General features: G+C 38.4%; 1 pseudogene; it reads right to left on the bottom strand.

Moving 5' to 3' along the window:
• Positions 1-15,508: 15,508 nt before the first annotated feature.
• On the bottom strand, positions 15,509-17,188 carry LOC103075902 (elongation factor 1-alpha 1-like; annotated as a pseudogene).
• Positions 17,189-22,397: the final 5,209 nt, after the last annotated feature.

Raw genomic sequence — 22,397 nt, forward strand, 5'->3', positions numbered from 1 at the left:
CACCATTGTTATTATCATTTTTTAAATCTCATTCAAAAATTAAAGCTATCATTTTTCTTCTCCAGCATTTCTGGTATATAAGGAGCTGCCAGTTTTAGGCATTCTGATTGTTTTCCTCTCTCTGGTTGCTGGGTGCTGTAGGTGCTATTGTTATTTTCTTTTTCCTATGCATGGCTCCATTCACCCCTGGGATATTAGTTGGGCAGTTAAGGAGGCTCTTGAATGATGGCAAGGCCAGGTAGAGGCAGTAATCTGTGCTCCATCGAACTGGTGATGGACCTCCTGGCAAGCAGTCAGCCCTTGCTCATGGAAAGTTCAGTGCATATGTTGCTGCTCAGGAGGTTCTCCTGAACAACTCTGCTCTAAGCAGTGACTCAGGGATTCATGTGCCTTCTATCTAGTGGATCTTCAATCACCTGAGACCTTTTCAGGATCTTCTGTGGGATCTAGTAAATACAGTAAATTCTGTACATTTTAGAAAGTGATGAGTGCTATTAAAATAGAGCACGATAAGGAGTGTGTATGGATGTATTGGGAATATGTATGGGGGCATAATAATGTTTAAATAGGAATGATCAGAGTGGGCTTTATTAGGAAGTTGACATTTGCGAAAAACGTCAGAGTGTTGACACATGAGGATAACCAGAGTGAGAGCATCCGAGGCCAAGGAGACAGCCAGTGCAAAGGCACTAAAGTGAGAGCAAGTCTGGAGTCCTTGGGGAGCAGCTGGTGTGGGGGGAGTGCAGTAGGATGAATATGGAGACTATTAAGAGATGGGGTTAGGGAGGTAATGGAGGATCTGATCAGTTAAGAGGTTACTGCAATAATCCAGTAAGAGTTGGTTGTGGCTGGCTCTGTGGTGGTGGCAGTGGGGGCTGGGAGGAGGGAGTGTAGTGTAAAACAGTCAGACTTTAAATATGACTTGCAGGTAAAACCAAAAGGAGTTCCTGACTGATTTGAAGGGCAGTGTGAAGTAAAGAAAGGGATTAAGGAATTTATTTATTTAAGCAACATTTATGTAGCACTTACTATGTATAGGCATTTGACAAATACTAACTCATTTAATCCTCATACCACCCTTAAGGGATATTATTATCTCATTTTTAAGATTAGGAAACAGAAGCACAAAGGAGTTAATAAAGTAATTTGCCCAAGGCCATACAGCTAGTGACATATATCGGATTTGAACCCAGGCAGGCTAGCTCCAGAGTCTATAATCTTAACCATCATTATTCTGCCCTTCTTGTGGGGATTCTGACAGTTACTGAGAATGTCAATTCCAACTGGACCTTAAGCCACTAGGGAAATAATCACAGAATGGGTCTCTGCATCCACTGGGTCCATGAAAGACTTAGGCCAAAATTACATTTATCACCTGATTTCCATAGGTCCCCATTTGGTCTTGTAGGCCACAGTAGCATTTTGGGTTCTTAGGAATGAGTGTCAACTCAGAGCCAGTCTTCAGTAATCCCAGAAAAGTTTGGGTATTTCCATTTCCATGGTGCATAGTCACCCTGGTAAATTACCACATTCCCTTTGGGGAAGACTGAAAGGAAGATTTGTGGTACTTGTGGCACTGGGTCCTTCTTCAAAGGGATCTGTGACATTTTAGTAGGACCTCTCTTGGGAAAAGAAAAAAAAACTCTTACTTTAAGGAAATTAGGCACAAATTCTGAGATTTTGGGCTTGAACAAGTGGAAGAATGGATGCTATTTACTGAGATGGGAAAGATTATGGGTGATCCAAATTTGATGGTGGCAAGGAGATCATGAGTTTGGTTTGGGACATATTAATTTTGAGATATTTTTTAGACATCCAAATAGAGTTGCTGAGTTGATGGTTGGATGGATAAGAAAAGATTTCAGAGGGGAGGTCCAGCATGGAAGTATAAATCTGGCAGTCATTAACATAGAGATGGTATTTAACACCATGAGGTCTCAAGTGAGAGTGTGGAGAAAAGAGAGAGGTTCAAGAACCAAGCGCTGGGCTTGGAAAAGAGGATAAACCAGTAAGGGAGGCAGCCAATGTGTGTCCATGGATTCCAAGTGAAGGAAGTATTTCCAAGAAGTTGAATGCTATCAATTGTATCAGATGTTGCTGATAATGCCAAGAGGGATGACTGAGCATTGACCGTTCGATTCAGCAACATGGAGTTCATTAATGAGCTTTTGGAGAGTAGTGGTGGAAAAGCCTAATTAGAGTGTGGTAACAAAATTGGAGGAATAAATAGTGAGTAGTGAATAGTCAAATCTTTCAAGAAGTTTTGCTAAAAAGGAGAACAGAGAAATGGGCAGCAGCTGAAGGGGGAAGTACAGTCCAGAGAGGACATTTTTATAAGATGAAAAAGAAAAAAAACATGTTTACATGTGTTGGAAATGATCCAACAAATAGACAAGGAAAAATTGATGATATAGGAGAGAGAAGGGGACTTTCCTGGAGTGATGCATCTGAATAGGTCAAAGGCTGTTTAATTACAAATGTGAATCAAAGCATAAGCTTTAAACCACAGAGATTTACTCTAATTCCCCACTCTTCTTTTTTCCCCCTGCTAAGTCTACATTGTCAAATCTTTGTAAGAGTCATGTGTTCTTATGAACCACTATGGAGAGGAACCTCCATTCTTAGACTTATGTTTACATCAATGCAGACCCACTTGATACTCAGAACTTCACAGTATGCACTCTGAGAATGCCATTTATCATGACTTCAGACAGAAGGAGGTGGCTAGGAGGGGGCAATCACTGAATTTTAAGACCTAGGGAATATTTGGTTCCATTTCTCATAGCACGTTGCTCACATCCTCCACCTTCATATATATTAATCTTGCCTCTGAATATGCGCATGGTGTTTCACTGGGAGAGACCACAGTTTCTATCTTCCATTTAAAGCACCACTATAGAGCCTTAGGTCAGCTGTGCCCTGATCTTCACTGTGGTCATCTGCCTTTTAGTATCCTTGATGTTCATTCATTTTCTATTTTTTCTATCACAGTATCTATTAATCTACTTAACTAAATATTACATTGTTAACAATTGTTTAATCCTCTAGTTATTCCACTTAGAAATCAAGACTCTGTCAGGTAGCTTTTGCCTTAAGAAAATTAAACATTGGGAACCTTTAAACACAAATAATTACAAGGTTTAATTCTCTTTTCCTTTTATTTTTTCCAAAACAAATAGTTCTTTTTCAGTATTATCTGTAATATCATGCAGAAGTAGATTCCTGGTGGACATAAAGTTAAAGTATTCCAAATGTGGCATGATAGTACAATTGTCTGAGGCTTCATGAAAGACAAAGACTATTAGATTCTGAAAAATCATCTCCCACTGGCTCTTGTCTGCTGTTATTCTGATTATTCAATCTCTCTGTGAATCTAATTCTTAATTTAGGAGCTTCTAAATTCAAACCATGGTGCATTTTGTGCATCCGGCTGAAGTCACTGTGGGCAGCAACACCACTGTGCCCAACCGAGAATCATTTGAGGGAAGTGAGGACATGGTCACACGGGTCCCTCGTGCTTGCTGTCTGCTTGCAGAGATGTCAGCCTCCTCCTCCAGGTGATTCCCTTGTTGAAGAGGCTTTGTGCCTTCTTTACCTCCTTCTCTGCAGTGCCCAGCACAGTGTCTGCCTAAATATAGAGGCATCCAAGAAATATTTGTCAAATGATTAAATACATCATGTAATTAATAAACTATATAACCTGGTTGTCAATTTCTGCCTGAAAGTAGCTTGCAGTTGAGAAGATGGAAAGGTAATATATTAAGTTTTCAGCTTCACTGTAAATAAACTCTATTGATCATCCACTCCAATTCCACTCTCAACACTTTTACTCAAATGATCTTTTTTTGAATGTTTAGTGAAAAGCTAACAGAGACTGTAATCATTTTCTACTCTCTACCAGGACCTGCTTTCTGTGAGTGTGGACTGCTGTGCCTCACTTCAAAGCCTTTGTAGACACCCACCCCTCTGCCTGGGATGTCCTTGCTCTACCCATCCACCTGACAAACTCCTGGGCAGAGAGGCTGAGAGTATTAGCATAAGAAGCTATTGTTGCAACCAGAGGTGTTTGTTTAACCAAAAGTTTTGGTAGGTGTTTTTGATTTCACCTATCTCTTGTGTGATTAGGTACAATTCTTAACTTCCTAGATCTCAGTTATTTCCTTTGTAAAATGTGGGTAAAGCTGATCTCGATGGACTAGTGTGACGATTTAGTGAGATATTATATAAACATGGCACAGTTATAGGCCTTTAGTTAGTGCTCAGTAACGATAGCTTCTATCACCACCACCAGCACCACCACCAGAACTACCACCACCAGAACCACCATTTTCACCATCATCATTGTTATCCTTCAACAGTCAGTTCATAGATGCTCTCCTCTGTGAAAGCCTCCTAGACTCTGGGCAGCATTAGCTATTCCCTTTCATGCATCCTTGTAGCACATTATACACCCAGTTCTCATTGCATTATATCGTCTTTGTTCCTTTACATGTCGGTTCTCTATGGGGCTGAGCTACTTACTGAGAGTAACCTTGTCTTATTAGTCATTAGCTCTCTAGTATCTAGCATCTAACACGACCTGTCACCTACGATTGGCTCATTAAATGTGTATTGAATGACTACAGGAATAAAATAAACTTTTACTTAGGCATGAAGTTGGCATTCACCATATATCTGAAAAAGTAACATGAAAATGCTAGACCCAAGTCTGGGAGACTGAATACAAGTGTAATAATAGTAAATATGGAGATTTAGTAGGTTCATATCAATTGTAAGCTCTATGTGCAATTATAGAAAATTGGAACTGCTTTAAACATCAATATACAAGGCAAATTTATGTTCATTTATAGCACTTGGAATATTATTTTATTATTTTAAATAATTGCAAAAATTGTAGGGTTTTTTAAACATATTGTTGGATATGTCTTAATTTTTTTTTTTTTTTGAGATGGTGTTTTGGTCAAGAATGCAATCCCTGATCAAAATATTACCTCTCTGAGAGAATGCAACTGCTTTAAACTTGTTTTATTACAAGGTTTTAAGACACTGTTGTTTTTTTTTTTTAAGAAAAACAGAGTCTGCCTGACTTTCATTATGTTTAGAGTCATCATTCAGTAGTTACCAACTCTGCAAAGCTTGAGGTCAAGGAGGCAAGTATGACAGATGCCATTTTGAATCTCTCTCTCCTTATGGCACTCTCTGGTCACTCTCAACAACTTCTTCATCTCCTTCTGACCTCTGAAAGGCTAAAAGATGATACCAGGAGTTGGGGATGGGGGGATGATTGCTCAGCTGATATTTCAGTAATTTTTGTTGTTTTTGTGGGAATTAATTGGAAATATCTAAGTGGTTAGAAGGTTTGATACTCATTCCTTCAGTCATTACAGAAAACCAGATTTCTGGGATACCTGGGCTCAAATTTGCTTGAATAGCATTTCAAAAGAAAACAGAGGTCGTCTTGAGCTTTGGAGACCCAAGTACATGGTGACTTGGGCGGCCATCGATAGAAAGAACATGGGCTTTGGAGTCAAGGAGGTCTGCAGATGTAAACTGTCACTGCTAGTGTATTCATTTTTCTAAGCCTTCATTTCCTGATCTTGTATCTAGGTAATTATAATATCTACTTGTAAAGGGTTCTGGTGATGAATAAATATGATGGTATCCATTAAGTGTCTAGCATAGTTCCTGACCCATTTATTATTCAATTTCAATATAAAAGGAAGAGGCTGGGGAAAAAAAAGAAAGATGAAAAGGGAACCTATAGATTGAAAGAGACTTAGGGGACACATCAACTAACTGCAATATATGGAGCTTATTGGGGTCCTTATTTGAATGACTGGGAAATATATTGGGAAGTTGAAATGATGAGTAGACATTTGATGATGTTAAGGAGTTATTAACTTTTTAAGATGTGATCATGGTATTGTTATGTTTTAAAAAATAAGTTCCTAGCTTTTAGAAATATATACTGAAATATTTATGAATAAAACAAAAATTTGCTTATAAACATTTCCACAATAAAAAGTTGTACCTATACACTGCTCTTTTTAAAATTCAAGCCTGTCTATATGGATACAAATAAAATTTTGCAAGCAAATAAAATATTCTTGCACATGTGCACTGGGATAAATTAAATGCTAGGCAAGGTTCAGGCACATCTGCTCTGTTTCTACTCTCACTGGCGTTAATAATCCGGTGGGAAAGAGTAACATTGTGCTGTGATGTTTCACTGTAGGTATTTTTGGTGTTTTTTGTACATCACGAGTGCTTCTTTTCTGACATTATGAAATAAATGCAAGCAATTCTTAGATATTTTAATTCATATTTAAAATAAAAATTACCACTATTCCTCTTATAAGCCTCTAGATTTGTTTAATTTTAGACTGTCCTAAGATTGCAAGGTGAGCTGTCAACAAATAAATACATTTTCAAAACTACTGGTCTGTGGAAGTCATGATCGTATTGCTTCTGTACAACCAGAACAAAAGAAATAATGTGGATGCTAAGTTTGATATAAATCCGAATACACTCAAATACAAGATTTTGTATTTATCTGTGTATTAATCTCATTGACTGACTATAATAACAAGTTATACACTTTGGGGAAAAACTGTCTAGCAGGAGAGGAAGAGGCAAAAACAAGGTTTGGTTCCTCTGTGAAATGATCTCACTAAGCTATCTTCCTCAGACGTCAAGGATCACTGAGGTGGGAGTCACTCCTGCCTGCCCTCCCATTCTCACTGACAACCACACCTTATATTTTAGAAAAGTCAGGTTAATGTACACTCTTCTCTTTGTTTTCTGTGCTGATGTCTCCTAACTCCTCATCAGCATCAGCTTCACCTCCTTTTCTCCAGCTTCAGAGGAAGATGGTCTCTTTTCATCAATCTCGTGATTGTTCTACTTTTACTGTTCATCTAGGTTTGAAAAAAATGTCTTTTTTTACATTGTGGTTAAATACACATAACATAAAACTTACCATCTTAACCACTTTTGAATGTACAGCTCAGTAGTGTTAAGTATATTCACAGAAGTCTTTTCATCTGGCAAAACTGAAATTCTATACTCATTAAGCAATAACTCCCATATCCTGAAGTAATAGTTCAAACTTACTTTCCTGGCTTTCTTACCTCTTCCTCACCCACTACAACCAAGGTCCTCTTTGTTTACTTTTCTCTGAGGTCTGCTAGCAGACTCTCTTTTTTGGTAGCATTTCACATTCCCACTCCTCCCCTCCAATCCCCCACCACCACCACAGTAATAACACTCTCCTGGTTCCACTCTTGTCTTACTGAATGCTCCTTCTTTGTTTCCACTGTTAAGTGTTGCTAAATGTTCCACTGCTAAACATTCTCTAAATGTTATTATTTGTTGGGTTCTTTCTGCCCTTGGCTTTTATCCCATTCTACACCCATCTTGGCTAGTCTCACTCACCCACTCCCATGACCTCAAGTTTGAAGTTTCCCACATCTATATAAACTCCAGCCCAGGTCCCTTGCAAGATTTATTTTATTACTACTCTGTGCCAGACACTCTTACAGCACTACATTTTCAGAGCAAATAAGAGAGACATGGACAAGTTAAGTAGCTGTAAAAGAAGCTCTGCCTAATGATAATATCATACTTTTTTTAAAAAAACTTATAATCGTATTCTAAAGCCATTCATTATTTTCTTGGCTTCTGTGATGCCACAGTATCTTTTTAAAACCATATTTACATCTTCTTCTCAGCAACCAGAGTTGGTTTTTGGGTATCCTCCTCTCCTCCCATTACACCATCCCCTTGGTGTCCCACCCAGTCCCAGGGTTTTCAAAACACTACACAGGGGTGACTTTCAAATCTTTATCTATAGCTCTGACCTCTCCTTGGAGGTCCAGACATGTACACACATTTACCAACTTGATATCTCCTCTTGGATTCAATAGTTATCTCACATTTAACATGGTCCCATAGAAATTCCCATTTTCCTCTCTCCAATCTGCTCCTTTCGCAACAAATATTTCCAACATCCACACATTGCACATGCCAAACATTCAGAAGTGTTCTTTGATTCCACTTTTCCTCTTGTTCCCCACGTTTAATCTACTACCAAGTCCTTTTTAACTCTACACACACGTCCCAGTTCCCTCTGCTTCTCTCCATCTCTACTGCCATCACCCTAGTCCACCTGATCCCTCTCATGAGGATGACTGCAATAGCTTGCCAACTTCTTTCTACTTCTGCTCCTGTCCACCTTCCACAAAGAAACCCATGATCATCTAAAAATATACACCAGACCATATCACTTGCCTGCCTAAAACCATGCAGTGACTTCCTATGGCACTTAAAATAAAGCTCAAATATGTTGCCTCAGGTCACGTGGCCTTTGAATTCTAGTCTGGGTCGACCTATTAAACTTAATTTCTCACCCCTCACCATTTTAACGCTGTTCACTGGCCTTGTTTCCATTTCTTGAGCTGGCTAAACTTTTGTCTTCTTAGTACCAGCTGTCCCTTAGCCTGGAATGCTTACTGCCCAATGATAGAATGACTGATTTTTCTTGTCATTCAGATTCTGCTCAGAGAGGTCTTTCTTTCCATGCAATTTCAAGTAGCCATTGGCCAGTCTCTCTTATGTCAACCTATTTTCATTTTTGCACAGTGCTTAATGTTATCTTCTGTTTTTCTTGTTTGTCTCTTTACTTGTTTAGTAATTATCTATCTGCCCTGCTAGGATGCTCTGTGAGACCAGAGATCTTGTCTCTTTGGTTCATTCCCATATTCCTAGAAGTAGACAGTATCTGGTACTTAAAAGGTACTTTAAAAATGTTTGAATGAATGAATAAAATGTCTCCAGAGCTCAAAATTTCTAATTCAATCTCTAAACAGCTGCCAAAGTGAGCTCCTCAAACACCTGTCTCACCAAGTCATTCCCTACTTGAAACATTCCAGAGATGCCACATTGCCAAGAGAATATAATCCAAACTGCTCAGCACAGCACATAAGGCACCACAAAACCTTGTCTCTCCTTGCCTCTCCCATCTTATTTCTTACTGAACCCCACTCTGTGCCCAGTGACCTGCAAGACGCCTAATGACCAGCATGTCCAAGATGCCATGCTGTTTCACATTCCTGGGTCTTTGATCCACTTTTTCAAGTCTGGACTGTCCTTTCTCCCCATTACTCCTCTCACTCCAACCCCCTTATTTACTCAGTTTTTAAGATACAGCTCAGGTCAGGAAGCCATTCTGACCCCCCTATTATCTCAGACTCCAATCTTTTCCTCTATCAATTATACTTGCCTCCATAATAGCTGCTTAACTCTTTACTGCTTTTACTTGCTTTCATGTCTGTCTTTCCACTTGGATTATAAACTCCATGAGGGCAAGCATAGTGTTATATATCTTTTCATATTACATATCATAGTGTGTATATAATTCTATTCCTGGATATGACTCATGGTTGGCACTTGCACATGTTAGTTGACTGATTCACTGAATATATGGGTCAAATTATATTATTTATCATAAAAATGCAAGAAAGTTGAAAATGTTTGATTTCACTTGACATTGGGTTAACAGATGTTACTCATTATGTTGTGTTTACTGTAGCTCAGGCCCCACTGCATGATAACTTAGATGAATAAAGATGAATGTTTTCAAACTCTTAAGAAAAATGTGCTTTGGGAGAACATAGTCAATTTATCGCCTAAAACCAATTCTTAGATCATCACAGGGGAAATGAATGGGCCTGACAAGAATTTGAAATACTTAAGGAAATGTTGTTTAAAGAAGGCTTCATGAATGATTAATTATAAAATTTAATATCTGTGGGAGAGAGTTTTACTGACATTTGAATAGATGCCAACAAAACAAGCTGCAGTTAAGCACTTGCCACAGCAAATAAAGCATCATCAAGGTATTTGTTCTGAATCACAATTATATAAAAATGGAATGTGTAACTCTGAAATAAATGTTCATTTATTAGGTTAGGTGTGACTCATTGGTTAAAGTCTTACAGTTTGGACACTTGTTTTTAAATGACAATTGCAAGTCTTGCTATGCAAAGGTGAGTGTACTACACCTCCTTTCTCTGGGCTCCCAGCCCATCTTCAGTTTACTGCTTTCTGGTTTCCAGTTATTTCTGCTTTAACTGAAACCTTTTCATAAAGTCTCCAGTGACCTTCTGATGAACATAGCCAATGCCCCAGGTTACTTGAACCTTTGGGGCTTTTAATCCATTGATTCAATTAGTATTTATTTCTCATCCACTCTGTGTTAGTGTTAGGAACTGATGTGACACATGGTAATAAAAAAAAAAAGAAAGGACCCTACCCTCCAAAAACCAACCAAACAAATGAACAAAAGCCCACCCAGGAAAATCCCTAAATGCACACCCAGACACACACAGGAAACAAAGGATAAAAACAAAAATCAAATCAAACCAAATGACAAACTAAACAACTAAACAACAGACTAAACTACAAAAAAAACTTGGTTCCTGACCTCAAATATTCTATCATCTAGTAATAAAATAGACATTAAATAAATAAGTATAGAGATAAACATTTAATTAAATTGTGATGAGTGCTATGAAAAGTGAAGCACATGATGTTCTGAGAAACAGTAACAGGGTACCCAGTTTGAATTGAGGATAAAGGAAGAACCTCTGAGGAAGAGACTTGAAGGAGGAGAAGGGAGAAAAAGTCCAAATGGAGAGAGAAAAATAAATAATAGCTTGGAAAATATGTTTGGTTGGCTAACACATGAAGAATATGAATCCTGTTTGGCTTGATCATTTCCACAAAGCAGCAGATGAAGAGAAGGAATTGTCAACTATCACAAGTAAACCAAACAGTCATGGGGACACACAGGATACAGTCAAAGAGAAAGCATTCTGGAGCCATATTTTAAAGCAGGTAAGAGAGAGACTAAATTGCAACATTTTCTTCATTTTGAGGTAATTCAGAGAGAAAGGAGAGAAAACCAAATTGCTTAAGCATACATATAAAGAATGTGGAGTGTATTATGCAGATACGCCATCAGAAGAAAGAAAAGAAGTTAGGTACCTGTCAAGACACTGATTCTGCTACATTCCATCCAACACACAAGGGAATTTCTGGGAAGCTGTTTTTCCTTCTGACATATAGCAGACCTTCCCTTAATCCTTGATGGTACATAAATGTTGGACACATCCATGGCCTCAAGGTTGGGGAAGATGAAGTCATTGGCTGAAAATTGTTTTATACTTCTAGGATTGCAAACAATAAGTATGAAAGAGAAACTGATAGGTTTTGCAGAAATGAAACTTCCTTTGTGTGGTTAGTACATGTGATTAAACAAGAACTGCAAAGTGTACTCGCCACCCTGTTTGGGCTTTTCTGGACCTTTGGCACTTTCATTCCATGTACAGAAATAGGGGAAAAGTCTTTTTCTTTTTAAAAATTAAAAAAAATTCCTAAGGCAGTAGTTCTCAACCTTGTCTACACATGAAGATTACCTTGGGTGACTTTGAAAATTTCATGTGCCTTGGAAGCACTTCAGGACCTCCTTATCAGTGTGTCTGGGATGGATTCAGGGATCAGTAGTTTAAAAATCTTCCCAAGTGATTCTGATGTGCTGCCAAGTTTAAGACCTATTTTAGTAAGTAAGTCTTTATCTCTTTTTTCTTTTTAAAATAATCCCTTTTCTGAAAAGTAAATGAGCATTGAAATAAACCCCAAACTTAAATGATCGGATTTCTTAAAATAAAATGGAGGAACTTAGAAACTTCCACTAGAATGTTTGTGATCTTACTGTCCTGCCCTTAACACCCTGCTTTGTAGGTGGTGATGAGTAGCTGGGCCACAGGTCCCCATAGGCAAGTCTGACTTTGGCTGGAGGACTTGTTAGGGTTTCCCAAATATTCTCACTCACCACAGCCTCTATACGACTCCAGATGCCTACAATGGTCCTCTATCTAGTATTCTCTGCCTTTGACAGACCACATGTTCTAACCAGGCCTTCTGAAAATTGGGCCCCTGGAGCCATACCAGCTTCCCCCATTTGCCATTACTTCCCTTCCCTTTGCTCTCAGTTTCCTCTAGCAGATGTCAACACATAGGTGTTCAACCCTTTATCTGCAACACTTGGGGCCACTTGGGTACTGGAATTCAGCATGTCTTAGACTTTGGAAAGGTGGATTCTGCATTCCACATCTTACATGTTTCCCTTAGTGTGGCTGGAGGAGCACCCTGTAATCAAGCACTTGCATGTTTCTTCAGGAAACACAGGACTACTCCTATGAATTGGGATGAATAATGACTACAGTCTCATGTCTATTCAGTTCAAGTTTTGCCACCAAATGATATTGCTAGAAATTTATGAATAAAAAACTTTAGGAATGGAGGACCTGTGGAAGCTGCATTATTTAAAACTTGTTTTGCAAGATTGCCTTTTCACTGACTTTACTGGTTTTTCTCATTTCTTATAACAGAAACATTGTAACATGAAGTTAAATGGATTTCCATTGTCAGTTGCTTTGAGTGTTAATACTTTCCACTTGGTCAGCAATGGAAACCCCAGATAACCCCAGATTTTTTTGTTGGGGGAGAATACAACTAAAATAGATTAAACAAACAGACTTTTAGAAGCTGTTACCATTGAACTCTGGTGACTCAAGCTCAGAAAATGAAATAGCTGACTTAAAACTAGGGTGGGCCATTTCACCCATGGTCATCTTAGTAACTCTCTTCCACCTTCAGATGTCTTTCCCCGCTCTAATTTTATGTTATTTAGTCTTCATAGTTGTATTAGCTGAATTTCTGTTATATTGGCCTTCCTCATATCTGTCAGGACATGGGGCTGGGGGTGTCGGGGGGGAGGTGGGCATGTTGTGGAGACTGAACTGTTAAATATCATGTGACCTCGTTGTTTTCACAGGCTGGTGAGGCACAAGAGAACTCTGAGTTATGTGTATCTATTTCCCTATTAGATTAGCTACTCTTTTTTTTTTTTTTTTTTTTTTTTTTTTTTTTTTGGGGTTGGCGGGCCTCTCACTGTTGCGGCCTCTCCCGTTGTGGAGCACAGGCTCCGGACACGTAGGCCCAGCGGCCATGGCTCATGGGCCCAGCCGCTCCGCAGCATGTGGGATCCTCCCGGACCGGGGCACGAACCCGTGTCCCCTGAATTGGCAGGCGGACTCTCAACCACTGCGCCACCAGAGGAGACCCTAGCTACTCTTTAAGAGCAGATTTTCTTCCCTGTGTGCCCCTTAGATCATGTGGTATAGCTCATGGGTGGTTTAAAAAATCCTATTTTCTTAATAGTTGAAAGTACAATTTCTTTTGGGAATGAGTGGTCTTAAAAGAAGAAAATACCTTGGAGCATTTGGGTATGAAAAAATACGCCCACCGTAGGATTCAGAGTGTGGGGCAGAAAAAATGGAGGGTAGAATTACTTTGTATTAAAAAAAAAAATGATGGTGGTAGGAGGGGACAGAAAGGAGAGAGAATGGCTGAGCAATGTAGAAAATCAGCCAAAAGACTCTCTAGAGCAGAATGACTATTAATTCCAGTTGTGATGGGTCGGCAGTGCAAAACCCATCTATTTCTCAATTTCTCTAAACTTTTTGTAACATCTGCTACACAAAGGCTTTGTGTGCATAATTTTGTTTGTGTGTGTGTGTATGTAAAACTAAGAAAGGTAGTTGAAAAACCCATGCAGTAACGAGCAAGTTGCAAGATACCAAATGGAGAACAAAAAGTCAGCTGAAGCAGGAGACAGTTATGAAAACATAAGCCCCCCAGGAGTGCACAGAAATCTTGGACAGGGGTTTGGACTTTCAACATGAGGTATGCTGGAGACCAGTCTTGTCTAGATTTTAAGAGTCAATTTGACCCTGGATGTCATCTAAATTAAGTAATAAATGCTCTACAAAAGTTGCAACTGACATTACAAAATGATAAACACTGGACTTAGTAGAATGTTACAGTTATCTGTAAAATGCAGAGTCCTGGAGAAGAAATTAGAAGTCCTGGGTTTGAATTCTTTTTTTTTTTTTTCTTCTACTCCCAGCATCTTTATTTTTCCTAGAATCTGGATACAATGAACTCTAGCAGGGCAGTTATTACTATCTAAGCCTTACACTTTAGATTCTTTAAACTACTTCAAAGTTTGTAAACCTGAGAATGCACATTCCAATAACCGCAAAACTAAAATTTGAGATTATACCAAAAATTTTACTCAATGTTGATGTGACTACACAAAATTTTGTGTGCAACACATGGACATTAATATTGCAGAATTTGGCCTTTTTAAAAATTGAAGTATAGTTGATTTACAATGTTGCAATTGTTTCAGGTGTACAGCAAAGTGATTCAGTTATATGTATGCATACATATATCTATTCTTTTTCAGATTCTTTTCCATTATAGGTTATTATAAGATATCGAATACAGTTTCCTGTCTTATACAGTAAATCCTTGTTGTTTATCTATTTTATCTATTGTAGTGTGTATCTGTTAATTTCAAACCCCCAATTTATCCCTCCCCCTCCCCCTTCCCCTTTGGCAACCATAACTTTGTTTTCTGTGTGTGTGTGAGTCTATTTTTGTTTTGTAAATAAGTTCATTTGTATCATTTTTTGAGATTCCACATATAAGTGATATCATATGATATTGGTCTTTGTCAGACTGACTTCACTTAGTATGATAACTTCTAGGTCCAGCCATGTTGCTGCAAATGTTAATATTTCATTCTTTTTAATGGCTGAGTAATATTACATTGTATATACATATACCACATCTTCTTCATCCATTCATCTGTCAGAGGGCATTTAGGTTCCTTCTATGTCTTGGCTATTGTAAATAATGCTGCTGTGAGCATTGGCGTGCATGTATCTTTTCAAATTAGAATTTTCATCTTTTCTGGATATATGAATTTGGCCTTCTTACAAGAGCTTAGCTATAAACAAAAATACTTTTTGTTTGTCTGTCCTAACCTATGAAGGGTTGCAACCAACAGACTTCCTCCCACAGCTTTTTACTGTGTCCCTAAAAAACATAGATGATTCTTCCTCTTAGACAAGGGGGGAAAAAAACCAAAATTCCCACCCAGAAAAAAATGTTAACTCAGAATTATCAAATTTTTGTTTCAGCAGATAAAACACCAAAAATAGATTATAGGAAACGCTTACTTAAATCTTTTACCTAAGTAGTACTATAGGAATTTACAGTCTTGACCAAAAGAGGACACAGATTTCTCATTAAACTTTATTTTAATGGGTCTCAAAATTCTGTGACAGATTTTTGGTCAAATTGTTTCTATTAAAAATTACTGATTTTAAAAACTAATAACTTAAAACTGCCATACGCACACAAAAACAAGTGGTCCACAACATATTTTCCTTTTCTTCTGAAAGTTTTACGATGCATTATCATTAACCAATCTTTTACCATTAAACTTAAATGGCCAACAGAAACAAACAGTCCTGAGAATGTTCTTCAACAACTGATTAAAACTGGGGTGTCAGGTATTAAGGATATTATTCACTTAGCCTTCTGAACTTTCTGGGTCACCCACTGCTTTGATGACACCCAAGACACGTCTGTCTCATGTCACAAACAGCAAAATGACCCTGAGGATGATTGTCAGAAAAGCTCTCAAAATACATGGGCTTTCCAGCAACCATATGAACCATGCCAGCATCACCAGCTTTACAGAACTGGGAGCCATCTTCCAGCTTCTTCCCAGAATAGCAGTCAACCTTCCTCTTCAGCCCAGCAAACTTGCAAGCAACATGAGCTATTTGACAATCCTGCACAAGTGCATAGCCAGCACTGATTTGGCCTGGATGGTACAGGATAATCACCTGAGCTGTGAAGCCAGCTGCTTCCATTGGTAGGTCATTTATTTATTTATTTTTGGCTGCACTGGATCTTGGTTTTTGCATGCAGGCTTTCTCTAGTTGTGGAGAGTGGGGGCTACTCTTCGTTGCGGTGCGTGGGCTTCTCCTTGTGGTGGCTTCTCTTGTTGCAAAGCACGGGTTCTAAGCATATGGGCTTCAGCAGTTGTGGCATGTGGGCTCAGTAGTTGTGGCTCATGGGCTCTAGAGAGCAGGCTCAGTAGTTGTGGCACATGGGCTTAGTTGCTCCGTGGCATGTGGGATCTTCCAGGACCAGGGACTGAACCTGTGTCCCCTGCATTGGCAGGCAGATTCTTAACCACTGTGCCACCAGGGAAGTCCCTGGTGGATGATTTTTGCTGTCACCAGCCACAGTGCCACAACAAACACCTCTGACAGACATGTTCTTGACATTGATGCCCACCTTGTCCCCAAATGGAGCTTCACTCAAAGCTTTAGGATGCATTTCAAGAGACTTGACTTCAGTTGTAATGGTGACTAGAGCAAAGGTGACCATTATGCTGGGTTTGAGAACACCCGTCTCCACAGGGACAGTGCCAATACTGCCAATTTTGTAGACACCCTGGAGGAGAAGATGCAAGGGTTTGTCAGTTGGAAGACTTGGTGGCAGGATGCAATCCAGAGCTTCAAGCATCGTGGTTTCACTGGCATTGATTGCCATCTTTATGAGTGACTTTCCATCCTTTGAGTCAAAGCATGTTTGTACTTGCCTGCAGCATGTTGTCACCCTTCCAACCAGAAACTGGCACAAATACCACTGTGTTGGGGTTGTAGCCAATTTTCTTAATGTAGGTGTTGACTTTCTTAATGATTTCCTCGTATCTCTTCTGGCTGCCGGGTGGCTCAGTGGAACCCATTTTAACACCAACAATTAGTTGTCTCACCCACAGTCTGTAAGCCAGAAGTACATGCTCACAGGTTTGCCTATTCTTGGAGATCCCTGCTTCAACTTCACCAACGCCAGCAGCAGCAGTCAGCACAGCACAGTCAGCCTAGGGTGTGCCTGTAGGCATGTTTTGGGTAGTCTCTGTGTCCTGGGGCATCAATGATGCTACTTGTTGGTCTTGAATTTCTACAGGGGAATATCAGTGGTGATACCAAGCCCATGTTCAGCTTTCAGTTTGCCTAATACCCAGGCATACTTGAAGGAGTCCTTTCTCATATCAGCAGCCTCATTCTCAATTGTTTTCTTTCGTTCTTTTGTTGATCCCACCACATTTGTAGACCAGATGGCCAGTGGTGGTAGACTTGCTCTAATCTATGTGTCTGGTGACAACAATATTGATATGAATCATTTTCTTTCCCATTTTGGCTTAGATTTAGTTGTGATACTTGTGATCTGGTGGTAAATCTGTTCTGAAAAAGTAGGTTTGAATTCTGTGGCATTAAGTAATTATGTGACTTTGGGAAGATGCTTAATTACTCTGAGCTGCAGTTTTCTTACCTAAGGATAGAAGAAATTAATTATTGGTTCTCTTATCTGTAAAATGGCTCCAATGGTAACTAAGATGCCTTAGGAAGGAGCACAGAATTTGGAATCAGGAAAAATACACCTATGTTTGCATCCTGCTCCTGCCACTCTCTGGCTGTGTGACCTTCAGTTAGCTACGTAAATTCCTAAGCCTTGGTTTCTTCATCTATAAAGTAGTAATAATAACACCTATGCCTCAGATGGCTCTGAAAGGATTAAATATTTTAGCCTAGGTAGAGATGCTTGATAAATATTAGGCCCATCTCTTTCAGATTTAAGTTCAATTTCTTTGCTCAGTTTCCTTCTTCATGGCCTTGAAAGAGAAAAATTTCTGGCTCTGTTTTGCAGGATGGCCCAACTTCATACCAACTTATCTCTGTGGAGCAGAAAAGGAAATAATGTTAATTCATCTTTGCATTTGCCAATTATATGGAATTTAACAGCAATATTCAAATCTGTACACTGCTATTGTTACTGGTATAATGTACTAAGTATTAACTGAGAAAGTTCTATTTAAGAATGGCATCCAGAGAGGTGGTAAATTTTGCCTACAGATTCTTTTACTACTATGTAGCTTCTATATCTACTGTAAAGATAATACTTTCCCAGTGTCAATTCGAAGTCCCAAGTCTCTTTGTATTAATAATCCTGGAAGACACAGTGGTAGTGGAACTCTTGCTCACTTTTTTATCCCCTGGGAATAATTGGAGGCTGTAGCCATCACCCACCTCACTCCTAACCCCAATAAGCTAGGAGTAGCTCCATTTAAGTTTATAGCAAAAGGTAACCCACAGCAAAGAAGGTATGAAACCCTCAGTTTTCCTATGCAAATGGGAAGTCAATTTCTTGATCTGGATCTTGTCCTAACGTTTCTTCTCACTAAATACCCAGCCATCATAAGGATGTCTTGGACAGGACTTTATCTCACTAAATGCTGCTTTTGCAGTATTGTTGAAGAACAGCAAGAGCAAGGACACAAGTCTGTCTGTCTTACTTCTGTCCATATTTCTTGGGTGCCTACACTTTCTGTCTCCCTAGGTTCCTAGTATCATGAAAGGGGAAAGGGAGCTCTTCCCAGTACCTAAGAAGTGTTGATGGGCTACTTCTACTGTCCTAAATATTGTATTTCCTATTGGCCTTATGACATATCCATTTCACCCACAGTGTGTATCTGAGCTTTACCTACCAAAGAAAGTTAGATTTAGGGGAGGGGGTCTGAGAATGGGTGGAAAGCGATGTACAAATATATTATTCTTAATTTTGGTTCACATTTTCAACTGTTATCTTAATGGGAGGAGTATATACTGCACTGATCCAACCGCTTTATAATCACTCTTAGGTTGAAATGATAGTGCTAAGCTGATGAAGAATTTCCAAATGAATGATGTATTTCAAAAGATGCTCTTCTAGGCTTTGTGTTAATATGTGCTGCCTATATTTCTGACCTAATATTTCTTTTTATTTGTATGGCCCATAATCTTTCTGTGATAAGTATTAACGATTCTAAATTCTAAATTCCTAAAAGAAATGAGCAGATTATGAAAGTTTCTCTACCATGTTGTCATTAGGATGGTAATGGAGAACAAAGATAGTTGGTGCTGATTCAATTTATTTTGCCCTGGAAATACACAATGCCCTAAATTATCAATATACCTTAAACTGAGAGGTTCAGTGCTTCAGTGTAGATATAACATCAACACTATGTCTTAGATTTTTAAAAAACATCTTTATTGGAGTATAATTGCTTTAAAATGGTGCCTTAGTCTCTGCTTTATAACAAAGTGAATCAGCTATACATACATACATACATATATATATATATATATATATACACATATATATCCCCATCTCCTCCCTCTGTGTCTCCCTCCTACCCTCCCTATCCCACCCCTCTAGGTGGTAAAAAAGCACCAAGCTGATCTCCCTGGGCTATGTGGCTGCTTCCTACTAGCTATCTATTTTACATTTGATACTGTTTATATGTCCATGCCACTGTCTCACTTCGTCCCAGCTTACACTTCCCCCTCCCCATGTCCTCAAATCCATTCTCTAAGTCTGTGTCTTTACTCCTGTCCTTCCCCTAGGTTTGTCAGAACCATTTTTTTTTTTTTTTTAGATTCCATATATGTGTTAGCATACGGTGTTTGTTTTTTTCTTTCTGACTTACTCCACTCTGTATGACAGACTCTAGGTCCATCCACCTCATTACAAATACCTCAATTTCATTTCTTTTTATGGCTGAATAATATTCCATTGTATACATGTGCCACATCTTCTTTATCCATTCATCTGTTGATGAACACTTAGGTTGTTTCCACCTCCGGGCCATTGTAAATAGAGCTGCAATGAACATTTTGGTACATGACTCTTTTTGAATTATGGTTTTCTCAGGGTATATGCCCAGTAGTGGGATTGCTGGGTCGTATGGTAGTTCTATTTGTAGTTTTTTAAGGAACCTCCATACTGTTCTCCATAGTGGCTGTACCAATTTACATTCCCACCAGCAGTGCAAGAGTGTTCTCTTTTCTCCACACCCTCTCTAGCATTTATTGTTTCTAGATTTTTTGATGATGGCCATTCTGATTGGAGTGAGATGATATCTCATTGTAGTTTTGATTTGCATTTCTCTGATGATTAATGATGTTGAGCATTCTTTCATGTGTTTGTTGGCAATCTGTATATCTTCTTTGGAGAAATGTCTATTTAGGTCTTCTGTCCATTTTTGGATTGCATTTTTTTTTTTTGTTATTGAGCTGCATGAGCTGCTTGTAAATTTTGGAGATTAATCCTTTGTCAGTTGCTTCATTTGCAAATATATTCTCCGATTCTGAGGGTTGTCTTTTCATCTTGTTTATTGTATCCTTTGCTGTGCAAAGGCTTTGAAGTTTCATTAGGTCCCATTTGTTTATTTTTGTTTTTATTTCCATTTCTCTAGGAGGTGGGTCAAAAAGGGTCTTGTTGTGATTTATGTCATAGAGTGTTCTGCCTATGTTTTCCTCTAAGAGTGTTATAGTGTCTGGCCTTACATTTAGGTCTTTAACCCATTAAGAGTTTATTTTTATGTATGGTGTTAGGGAGTGTTCTAATTTCATTTTTTACATCTAGCTGTCCAGTTATCGCAGCACCACTTATTGAAGAGGCTGTCTTTTCTCCATTGTATATTCTTGCCTCCTTTATCAAAGATAAGGTGACAATATGTGCATGGGTTTATCTCTGGGCTTTCTATCCTGTTCCATTGATCTATATTTCTGGTTTTGTGTCAGTACTATACTGTCTTGATTACTATAGCTTTGTAGGATAGTCTGAAGTCTGGGAGCCTGATTCCTCCAGCTCCGTATTACTTTCTCAAGATTGCTTTGGCTATTCGGGGTCTTTTGTGTTTCCATACAAATTGTGAAATTTTTTGTTTTTGTTCTGTGAAAAATGCCATTGGTAATTTGATAGGGATTGCATTGAATCTGTAGATTGCTTTGGGTAGTATAGTCATTTTCACAATGTTCATTCTTCCATCCAAGAACATGATATATCTCTCCATCTGTTTGTATCATCTTTAATTTCCTTCATCAGTGTCTTATAGTTTTCCACATAAAGGTCTTTTGTCTCCTTAGGTTTGTTTATTCCTAGGTATTTTATCCCTTTTTTGCCATGGTAAATGGGAGTGTTTCCTTGATTTCTCTTTTAGATTTTTCATCATTCGTGTATAGGAATGCAAGAGATTATGTGCATTAATTTTGTATCCTGCTACTTTATCAAATTCATTGATTAGCTCTAGTAGTTTTCTGGTAGCATCCTTAGGATTCTCTACGTATAGTATCATGTCATTTGCAAACAATGACAGCTTTACTTCTTTTCCGATTTGGATTCCTTTTATTTCTTTTTCTTCTCTGATTGCAGTGGCTAAAACTTCCAAAACTATATTGAATAATAGGGGTGAGAGTGGGCAACCTTGTCTTTTTCCTGATCTTAGAGGAAATGGTTCAACTTTTTCACCATTGAGAACGATGCTGGCTGTGGGTTTGTCATATATGGCCTTAATTATGTTTAGGTAATTTCCCTCTATGCTGACTTTCTGGAGGGTTTTTATCATAAATGGGTGTTGAATTTTGTCAAAAAATTTTTCTGCATCTATTGAGATGATCATATGGTTTTTATTCTACAATTTGTTAATATGGTTTATCACCTTGATTGATGTGTATATTGAAGAATCCTTGCATTCCTGGGATAAACCTATATTGATAATAGTGTATGATCATTTTAATGTGCTGCTGGATTATGTTTGCTAGTATTTTGTTAAGGATTTTTGCATCTATGTTCATCAGTGATATTGGCCTCTGGTTGTCTTTCTTTGTGACATCTTTGTCTGGTTTTGGTATCTGGGTGATGGTGATGGCATAGAATGAGTTTGGGAGTGTTACTCCCTCTGCTATATTTTAGAGGAGTTTGAGAAGGTAGATGTTAGCCCTTCTCTATATGTTTCATAGAATTCACCTGTGAAGAACCTGGTCTTGGACTTTTGTTTGTTGGAAGATTTTTAATCACAGTTTCAATTTCAGTGCTTGTGATTGGTCTGTTCATATTTTCTATTTCTTCCTGGTTCAGTCTCGGAGTGTTGTGCTTTTCTAAGAATGTGTCCATTTCTTCCAGGGTGTCCATTTTATTGGCATAGAGTTGCTCTCATGATACTTTGTATTTCTGCAATGTCAGTAGTTACTTCTCCTTTTTCATTTCAAATTCTATTGATGCAAGTCTTCTCCCTTTTTTTCTTGATGAATCTGGTTAATTGTTTATCAATTTTGCTTATCTTCTCAAAGAACCATCTTTTAGTTTTATTGATCTTTGCTATTCTTTCCTTCATTTATTTTTCATTTATTTCTGATTTGATCTTTATTCTTTCTTCTGCTAACATTGGGGTATTTTTGTTCTTCTTTGTCTAATTGTTTTAGCTGTAAGGTTAGGTTGTTTATTTGAGATGTTTCCTCTTTCTTGAGGGAGGATTGTGTTGCTATAAAATTCCCTCTTAGAACTGCTTTTGCTGCATCCCATAG

Source organism: Lipotes vexillifer, unplaced genomic scaffold (assembly GCF_000442215.2).
Source record: "Lipotes vexillifer unplaced genomic scaffold, Lipotes_vexillifer_v1.1 scaffold1023, whole genome shotgun sequence".
NCBI classification, from domain to species: domain Eukaryota; kingdom Metazoa; phylum Chordata; class Mammalia; order Artiodactyla; family Lipotidae; genus Lipotes; species Lipotes vexillifer.